Here is a 10,000-nt window from a genome sequence, read left to right as displayed (position 1 = left end):
TGTCATCCTGCAGAAGCCTTACATTCCCATGCAAAAACCTAGGGTTTGCACTCGTTTATTATTTGAACTCATGCCCACCCCCTCAGACCCCAGTTACTTTCACTATTGACTGACAATGGGTTACCACCGAAAACATAGTTAGAAAAAGCAACACTTACCCAATATTGCAAATGACTGAATAAAACAACATTTATCCTGCAGAGGAGCGTTATATCCATTATATGCTCCTATGTCTCTTTGCCTCCCCTAATCATTTTAACCGTCATTACCAATTTGCTGATTGAATAACCTCATCATGCAGTTTTCGTGAATATCTTTATTCTAATTAACTGCCTGGTGTCTTCATGAATGGAAGGATTGCTGACCAAAATAAAGTATATGAACAACTCGTCATTGACACACAGCATGGTGGATGATTGTTTAAAAAATAAACGCGCAAAATACTCGAATTGGAAAAGTTTTTTTATGCCATGCGCCGTGTCCAAATACAGCCCCGAAGACTTACTTGGCTTCACCTTCATTCTGGCCCATTGCAGATTATGCTATTTAACTGGTGCATGGAACAGTTGACGTCAAGGTTGTCATGTCGTGAAAGCCGTTGTCCTCCCTGCAACCCTGTGGTGTACTCAGCTGTAGTAAAACATAATTGAATATCCAGAAAGGATGCTTTTACTAGGCTTTTAATGCTACCTGGGATTCTGAAATAATCAAAGGCCATAGGCCATGACATACAATAAGTCCCTCCAGGATTTTGTAGGCATTTGTTGCAAAGAAAATTGTGGGAGGAAGTGAAAAATTGTGATATTAGTTATGATGATTTTTTTTTTTTTTTAAGAGTAGTAAGACCATAATCACACTGATCAATCACAATTATCTTAACATTAATAAGAAAAGTAAAGATTAGAAAAAATCAAAGTGCTTAAATCAAAATTATTTCATGGATCCAGGATACTATGAATCCTGATAAAGTTCCCCTGGCCTTTGGTAAGATCATAAGATCATCTCTCAATCCAAATCAAACCAGCTAATAGGCTATCTGAAATACACACTATGCCAATCTCTAGGTGTGGTGAAGGGTATGTGATGATGTGGGGCTATTTTACACACTATGCCAATCTCTAGGTGTGGTGAAGGGTATGTGATGATGTGGGCTATCTGAAATACACACTATGCTAATCTCTAGGTGTGGTGAAGGGTATGTGATGATGTGGGGCTATTTTACACACTATGCCAATCTCTAGGTGTGGTGAAGGGTATGTGATGATGTGGGGCTATTTTACACACTATGCCAATCTCTAGGTGTGGTGAAGGGTATGTGATGATGTGGGGCTATCTGAAATACACACTATGCCAATCTCTAGGTGTGGTGAAGGGTATGTGATGATGTGGGGCTATTTTAATTCCAATGGCCAAGGGAATAACTGGCCTTTAACCCTTTAGGCGTTTTTTTTTAACGTTCGATTCTGACATCTTCATTTCAAAAGGCTATATCTTAAAAGTGATAAGAGATAAAGACTTTCTGTAAATTAGAGAAATATTAAGGATGACCCAAAGTTTATGTAGGGATTAAATGTTTATATCTAATTTGCATATTATGGCGTCATATTGTATTTTTTTTATGTAGCAGGCCTTTTGCTGTAGAGATAATGACTCTCTATCCCTATCCATACAGGGCCGGCATTCCCATCATCTTGTGATAGACTATGCATGGCCTAATGGCTCCCCCTGCCCGATGTCACCACCTCTGCTCCTGTTGCGAAAGCAGCATGGCCAGATCTGCCTCCTCGCCGAGTGGGAGAGAATTTTCGAGCCTTCGGACTAGGCCTACTGTCATTCTCATTGCGACTCCCTGCTGCCTCTACGCCTCCCCCCTAACTGTCCTATGAGCACTTCGACCACGCCTAACATACCCAGTGGCATTAGACAAAGGCTCCACCATTACTGTTGTCGCCGCTTGCGGGAGAGGCACACGGTCAGAAGCTAGCTACATGGACATTACCTCCAGCCTCGTTAAGCCACACCACTAACACGCCTGCTAACTTCCCGATGAACACTCCGACCCGCGAAACATTATTCCCACCACTGACATTGGGCAAACGATTCAACGATTAAACTCTCACTTTGTCCAGCTGCATCATTGCAAAGCAGGGACGATCTGAAGCCTTACTAAACGAATCACCGCCATTTTCTGAAGGCAGATATTCCCTTCAGAATCAGGGTCCGCTGAATAGAAGACCCAACACTTCATTTCGGTAAACTTTTTTTGATGCCATTAGGCGATAATCTAATGCAAATACTTGCTGACGCTGACAATATCGCTCTGATAAAGTGGCTCACACGCTACACAAGCTCCGATATTACACGTACTGATTCAATGCGCTGTAGCTCGAAGGTTTTTGTTTAAAGCATGACCTTTTTTTTTTCGGGGATGACGATGACATGTCTGCCATCTAGTGGAGGTCAAACTAAATATGACACCCCATTTGACTAAATCAGCCGCTTTATTCAGTACCGCATCTTGTTGAGTAAACTTCGACCCGTGGCACCTAGAGGGTTAAAAATAAAAAATCCTATTTAACATAGGGTGTGTAAACTGCCTCTATGGGAACTTAACATAGGGGTGTGTAAACTGCCTCTATGGGAACTTAACATAGGAAGGAGGTGGTTAGCATTCACAAAGAAAAATGGGTTCACCCGTGGTTAGCATGGGTTCACATTTTACAGTTTTTTTTTTCCTGGCACTGTAAATGTTAAAAAATAACTTGAAGGAAATCTTTCTTGGATCATAGAAGAGATAAGTATCATGCAATAATTTCTATGATTTTGGTAAGTACTACACAGATTACAAGCAAACATCACATGAGCTAACAAGGACTTCTCCAGATGTAAAACTGCAGAGGAACGAACACGTTATAGGGCGGTCTCTGGTGTCTGAAGAAGTGAGTGTGGCATCTGGCTCAATATTCTGTGTGAGGGACTGTTGTGGTAGGTGAAATGTCACGGGGAAACTACAATGATTGGTCAAATTTGCGGAAACGTTGCAGTGTTTGGACAAAATTGCAAGGTCACCCAGAATTTGCGGAGATTGGTTAAATTTGCATTAATCGTTGCGATGGCAACATCGCAAAATCGTGGAGGGACTGTATAATGGTTATATCACAAAAGGGGCCGTATCAACCCTATGATGGTTGACCAGCTAGACCAGCAAATCTCTTGCGAAAACATACCTTCAGCTGGTTTACCCACCTAACGATGGTAATTCAGCTGGTTTTGCTTGTTGTACCACCTCAAGCTGGTTATTTTAGCTGGTGTTGCTGGTCTACACTGCTGGTTTAACTGGCCGTGCCAGCTTATGTTGGTCAAACCAGCATGACCATCTTACACCAACAATGTCAAGCTTGACAGGCTGGTCACCAGCATGACCATCTTGCACCAGCTGTATCCCACACGACAGGCTGGTCAAACCAGCATGACCAGCTTCCTCAGATGGTCACGCCAGCATATCCAAATTACGGAAATTGTGCAAACGACAGCCTTTTCAAGGCATTTTAAGGGAAGAGTGGAAGCATACAAGCTCCCAAATTGACCCAGTACAGAAGGCATCAATAAATTGAAGGGGAGGTTCACTTTGGAGGGTCATAGAAAAATTTCTTGCTGGCGAGGGAGGGTCACGTCTTTTTTGACTAACGCTCCCAAAACTCCTCCGGTAGCCCCTTAGATACATAACGAACAGTCCCTAATTTGAAACAAGTGTGATCGACATTAAGATTATGTTTAATTAATGACATCTGTGCTTTATTTGTGTTCACTTGTTGCCAATTATGCATCGTAACAGAGAAGGTCCGCACACATGCTCTTAGTTTTTTACGTTGATTTGAGTTCAATCCCCAACACACATGACGTTTTCGAGCCCTTCGGCTCTTCATCAGACTTGTCCATTATGCATCACATACATACATACATGCCCTAAATCACATATATACATACATGCCATAAATCACATATATACATACATGCCATAAATCACATATATACGCACAGAGGGTCCCCGTTAAAATTGACACTTCATTCCACGATCATGGTGATTCACGCGCAGCTGGGTGACATGTAAAATACAACTGCAGCCGCTTGGGGGCAGCATAGTCCGCTTTGGCGTTCAACGGTCGAACGGACGGCGCGCATTCGACAGCAAGGGCTGTGATTGGCCGAAGTTTTCAGTCGTTTCTCTGTTTTTAGCAGCCCCTGCAACATGCTAATCCACTGTAGCCTAAGCTTTGTACATAATGTTAAACATAGTTTTGGATTCAGTGGCAAGATTTCTTGATTGTATAGTGCCTGTCTCTCAGTAATGTTTTAAAATGAGAGCTTAGTCAGCTGGCAGTAGGCTACTTTGTCGGTAGTCATGAGAAGTTAAACTTGCTAACAGAACATAAAAATGCTGCCCAGCAACCTTGTGAATAGTTCTGACACTAACGAGGTTGAAATATAGCATTTGCCTACAGCATCTCCTTAACAGTAATGTTAACAAAATGACAGCATTCATATGACAAAGGAAAACGAATCCGTCACTCAAGACTGTGCCGCAGCCGTGGGGCAGAAGACGGCTTGGTGGCCGTCCACAACGTTATAAACTTAACCTAAATAGTTCGGCTGCTGTAAGCTACAATCGGATTTTATTGTATACCCCTGTTGTCTCAATGATGATAACATCTCATTTCGACTATATTTCAAAGTGTGCCGTTCATTTGCATTATTAACATAACATAACATTATTTTGTCATTTTTGGCGAAGACATGCATTCCGTTTGGGATATTGAACATATTTAACATTCTCTAACCATCGTTGATTTCGAATTGGTGCAGTTGTCAGCACAAAACTCATTTTATTCTTTTGCTCTTGCATTGCTCTATGCTGTTCTATGGTGCTTTCTGCCTCTTGGTTCTTACGACGATGTTTTTTGTGGACGCTTCATAGAAATCCATATATAATGAGCCCATAAAACGACTTGTTGACGTTTTGGGACATTAATCTACATGTAGGCTACGTTAAGCTTTAAGGATTGTATGTCCTTAATTTATTTATATAGGCCTATTTAGGCTACTTGCACAAACCCTGGATACTTTTATTGCCACACAACAATATTGGTGGTATTTGTTACATTAGCTTCAAAAGGCACCGCTTCAGAAAGCTGCACTGCTTGTGAAAGTAGGGGGTGGGGAGGGAGCTTGCAGCCAAGTGTCGGAAAAATGCATAGCCTACAACACAGAACCCGCTTCTCGCATTAGTCACTGACAGTAGACACGCTTCCAGCCTAATGACTTTCACACATTTTGAATGATTTACAGTAGGCTAGGCCTAGACACATTAGCGCTCCACGTGTAGAGACTGTGCAGAATACAATGTGTGAATGATGCTCAATGATTTTAGTGTCAATCAGACTCAACCCTCTTGACGTTTGGTGATATTAAACTTTCTTTATAATGAGCGATAAAAGCGACTTGTTGTTTGGGGACATTAAGCTACGTTAAGCTTTTGACGTTAAGGATTGTATGTCCTTAATTTATTTATATATTTAGGCTGCTTGCGCAAAACCCTGGATACTTTTATTGCCACACAACAATATTGGTGGTATTTGTTACATTAGCTTCAAAAGGCACCGCTTCAGAAAGCTGCACTGCTTGTGAAAGAAGGGGTGGGGGAGGAGCTTGCAGCCAAGTGTCGGAAAAATGCATAGCCTATAACACTACAACGAAAGTTCCCTGCTATGGGGAGGAGTGAACTGAAGGACTGCATCAATAAGATCAACGAATTCCTCCGCACAACACGCAGATCTTCCCAGGATTCAACGTGCTTTAAATTTAGACTGTAGAATGAAGAATGTAGACTGTTCATTATTTTTCATAAATACGTTTTCTCTGAAGCACTTTCCCGACTTAGCCTTTCTATAGGCTAAGCATATCATGGAGATAGAGTAGAAAACTGGATTTAACTAAACAAATGTAACTAAGTAAACTGATTGTTTACTCTACAGTGAGGCTATGTTCCCCTCTCAGGCTGTACAGTAGGCCTATTGAAAGTAGGCTAATGAGCTCAATAGACACGTTAAGCTTCCATTATGAAACTTTCGCTGCAGACTTTCACAACTGATTGTTTAGCCTACAGTAGCCTATAGGCCTACTCTACAGTAGCCTAGGCTATAGGTTATGTTCCCCCTCTCAGGCTGTACAGTAGGCCTATTGAAAGTAGACTAATGAGCTTAGACACATTATCGCTTCCAGCCTAATGACTTTCACACATGAATGATTTACAGTAGACACATAGCGCTCCACGCGGTGGCGTTAACTAGGCCTAGTAGGTGCAGCAAGTGCAGTCGCACCAGGGCCTGTGACCTCCGTCACTACCCCCGCAATGCAATTGCTGGAAAATTCTATACCGGTCCTTTCTGACTACCTGCGTGCCTTTGACCAGGCCAAGGCTACAGCGCAGACACTCGCAAATAAATGGGGGTTCAGAGTACATTTGAAAATGTTAGAGCACGGAGAGTGAAGTGTCACTTTGACGAACTATCGGAAGATGAACGCTTAACCGATGCAGAGATACTTCAAAGTGCAGGTATTTAATGCAACTCTGGACATCATAATCAGTCAGCTCTCCCAAAATGTGCAAGCATGCGGGAAACTTGTTATGTGTTTGAGTCTTTACGTCCTATGATCCTTCAACTCGCAGGGGATGATGAACTGCTTGAAAAGGCAGTACGTTTGTCAGACCATTATAGGACATTGCACCGACATTCCCAACACAACTCCTCTCATTTAGGTCTTGCTTTAAAGCAGAGATTTCACAGAAGTCATCTATTTTTCAACTTGCCAAAAGGCTGGTGGTAGATTATGACAGTGTAACATCCACATTCGGGAAGTGTGTACTGCTCTCATGTTGTTTCTACATTGCCTGTGACTGTGGCAACAGCTGAGCGATCTTTTCCAAATGTTCAACAATTGCTGGTGTACAGGCTATAATCAATTAGCTAAATCATTTGTCCAGCTGTTTAAACATTTTTTCGTGTTACATTCAAAACGCAAAAAGGTGCTTTGATATCTTTTTTTGTTTAAACGTCGGCAAGCAGGCATGTTGCGGTTGCAATGAATGAGGATAATTGGTTTTATCTGCGGTGTTATTTTTGCATTTTGAATATGACTTCGCTCCAGCACGTCTACTTTTTTTGCACGGTGCTTTCTTAAAGGAGCTGCACCATCTTACAACAATTGCATCTACATTTTCATATTAGAATGTTTTGTCAAGTGTAAGCTTAAACTACCGTGATCAAATTAAGTTTCCGTGCCCCCGCTGAAAGTCTCTTATGCTCTTATGCGCTTATCGTTACACTATCAAATCTATAAGTAACCGTGACAAATAGGGTATAAGATATATAAACTCACGCTATTGTATTATCATATATGTTTGGTAATGGCTCAGCTTTCTCTGATTGTTCTACTGACTTGGAAACTGCATCATGGAAGCAGTAAGTCAAGTCGCATCAAAAATAGTAGTGGCAGAACTCCAAAGTGACACCTTGTGGTTGTTTGTGTCAACTGCAGTTTGTGCCATTTCTGCTGAGAAAATGGGGATCGTGATTCCTGAAGGAACCCGTCCAAACTTAACGGGACCCACTGTACATGCCATAAATTACATACACATGCCATGCCATAAATCGCATATATACATACATGCCATAAATCACATATATACATACATAAATCACATACATACATGCCATAAATCACATATATACATACATGCCATAAATCACATATATACATACATAAATCACATACATACATGCCATAAATCACATATATACATACATAAATCACATACATACATGCCATAAATTACATATACATGTCATAAATCACATATACATGCCATAAATCACATACATCATTTTCTATATTTTTGATATGTTGCCATAAATCACATATATACATACATTCTGCCAAATATATCACATATACATGCCAAAATGTGTTTAACTGCATTAATATGTGTTTAACTGCAGTTTTGCTAAAAGTCAACAAGATCTGCAAATTATTTTTCACTAGTCTGAAGATTTCCCGGCTGTAGTTGAAACTTTTTTCCATGTCCTGAAAAGAAAGGCGATCCATACCAGAGGGGCCAGATGGACAGTTATCCACTAAGTAAGTACATTAGACAAGTTATGTTACATCGAGCTATTATTTCTGATAGGCCTATATTGAGCAAATTACGTTTGATTTTAGTTCACATCACCTGCCTGTATATGTGAACCGGACGTGAACGGTAATGTGTTTCTTTTTAATAAACTGCTGTACACTTACAAAGTTCTCAATGCTTCGGTTTACATGTAGAGACCGTCATTATGCTACTGTGTAAGTGTGGTGCTGTTTTGAGCCTTGTTAGTGGTATAGAAATAGTGATTTCTTTCTACTGTACGTGTGCCACGAAGGCTAGTGTTAAACACTAATTAGCGGTTTGCAATAAAACTGGTCACATTCGACTAGCATGAAAACAAATCCCAGAGAACGGTCGAACTTCGGTACACATGTGTTATTAGGTTCATTTTGCGCCGGAATTGTCCTTTAAGGTGCTCTGGTCTGTAGGAACCTGACTCAGGAAAGACAAATATGTGAGTACATGAGTATGTATGAATGAGTGTGTGAATGAATATGTGATTACATGAGTATGTATGAATGAGTGTGTGAATGTCTCCGTAGCCCTGTGTTGTACATTTGTGTGTCCAGCGTTTCCCCTACAGTGTATTTAACAGCAGCGCAGCCGCCGCTGGATTTTCAGCGCCGCTTCTGCAACATAATATCACGAGATTCACTTAACACACTGTAAAAAAGCACAACGGCCAACGCCATCTCGAAATTGTTTTCTGAAAGTCTTGAGTAAGTTAAGTGCATCAAATCCGCTTAGCCTCTCATTATTCAGGACATATATGCGGCATGATGTGTCAGGGTGATTACAAGCCCAAAGACAAGTCTGCAGCCCATATGGCTAGCCTACGTTCTGAACACGGTTACATTGTTTAGCTATCCGACTAATGGGGTCTTGCTCGCCACAGTGTAGCCTATGGTGTCATCGTTCACTTGTAGGTTACACAATAAATAGCCTACTTATAGGCCTGGTGACAATAAAAAATGATATTAGTTATATTTCATCACGAAGCTGTTTGTATGCCGTGAATTAAGCTTTGTAGCCTATGCCATATGTTAAGCTTGAGCAATTCCTCTGATCCAAAGCCTGCTTTGACACATTGACACTAATGTGAAACATGCATCCTCCTCTCCTAGCCTACATCAAATAAAAGAAACCAATTCATGATTACCGAAATGAATTTAACATGGGGAAAAAAGTTTGTTGCGATTTAGCCTACTGTTGTGATCGCGGTTCTTTCTGCTGATTGGATTCGTCGGTGTCGTCAACTCTGAGAACTCTTGCTCCGGCTGACAATTTTATCCAGAGAGCTGATTTTTCCAAAGATGAGCCTCCATCAACATTCAACGACAAATTATTAAAACGTAAGTAATGCAATAGAGTAAACCAATGTGCTACAAGGTGTATGGTCTTAACGTTAATTGTAGCCTAGACTTGTAACGTTAGCGTGGGGCTACATGTAATGTTTGCATGGGAAAGCTAGGCGAACACAGTCTAGGCCTGTTTAAACTTTCTGATAGTTAAAGGAAATATGAGCATATGTTGGCATATACGTATAGCCTAAATTCTGTCCACTTAGCTATAATAGGCTATCACAAGCAGACCTTTTCTCGTTTGCGGCATTAGACATAGGAGCCTACATTCTCTTATCAGAAAGGCGTGTTCTCATAACTTCAGCGTTCTCTTGACGGTTGAGATCGAGCAGTCGCACTTCAATCAAGTAGCCTAGGTCCTTTTCGAGTTAATTGTGAGTGAGTTGTATGGTAACTGTGGGAGTGATGTAGAAGAAAAGTGAGTATTTAC

The 10,000-nt window shown here is 41.0% G+C and overlaps 1 protein-coding gene across 1 annotated transcript in view; it reads right to left on the bottom strand.

Moving 5' to 3' along the window:
• LOC125295326 (rasGAP-activating-like protein 1) overlaps positions 1–10,000 on the bottom strand; it is a 108,432-nt gene that overhangs the window by 2,525 nt on the left and 95,907 nt on the right.

This window comes from Alosa alosa, chromosome 5, assembly GCF_017589495.1.
Source record: "Alosa alosa isolate M-15738 ecotype Scorff River chromosome 5, AALO_Geno_1.1, whole genome shotgun sequence".
Taxonomy (NCBI): domain Eukaryota; kingdom Metazoa; phylum Chordata; class Actinopteri; order Clupeiformes; family Clupeidae; genus Alosa; species Alosa alosa.
This window is presented reverse-complemented; position numbering and strand designations above follow the sequence as displayed.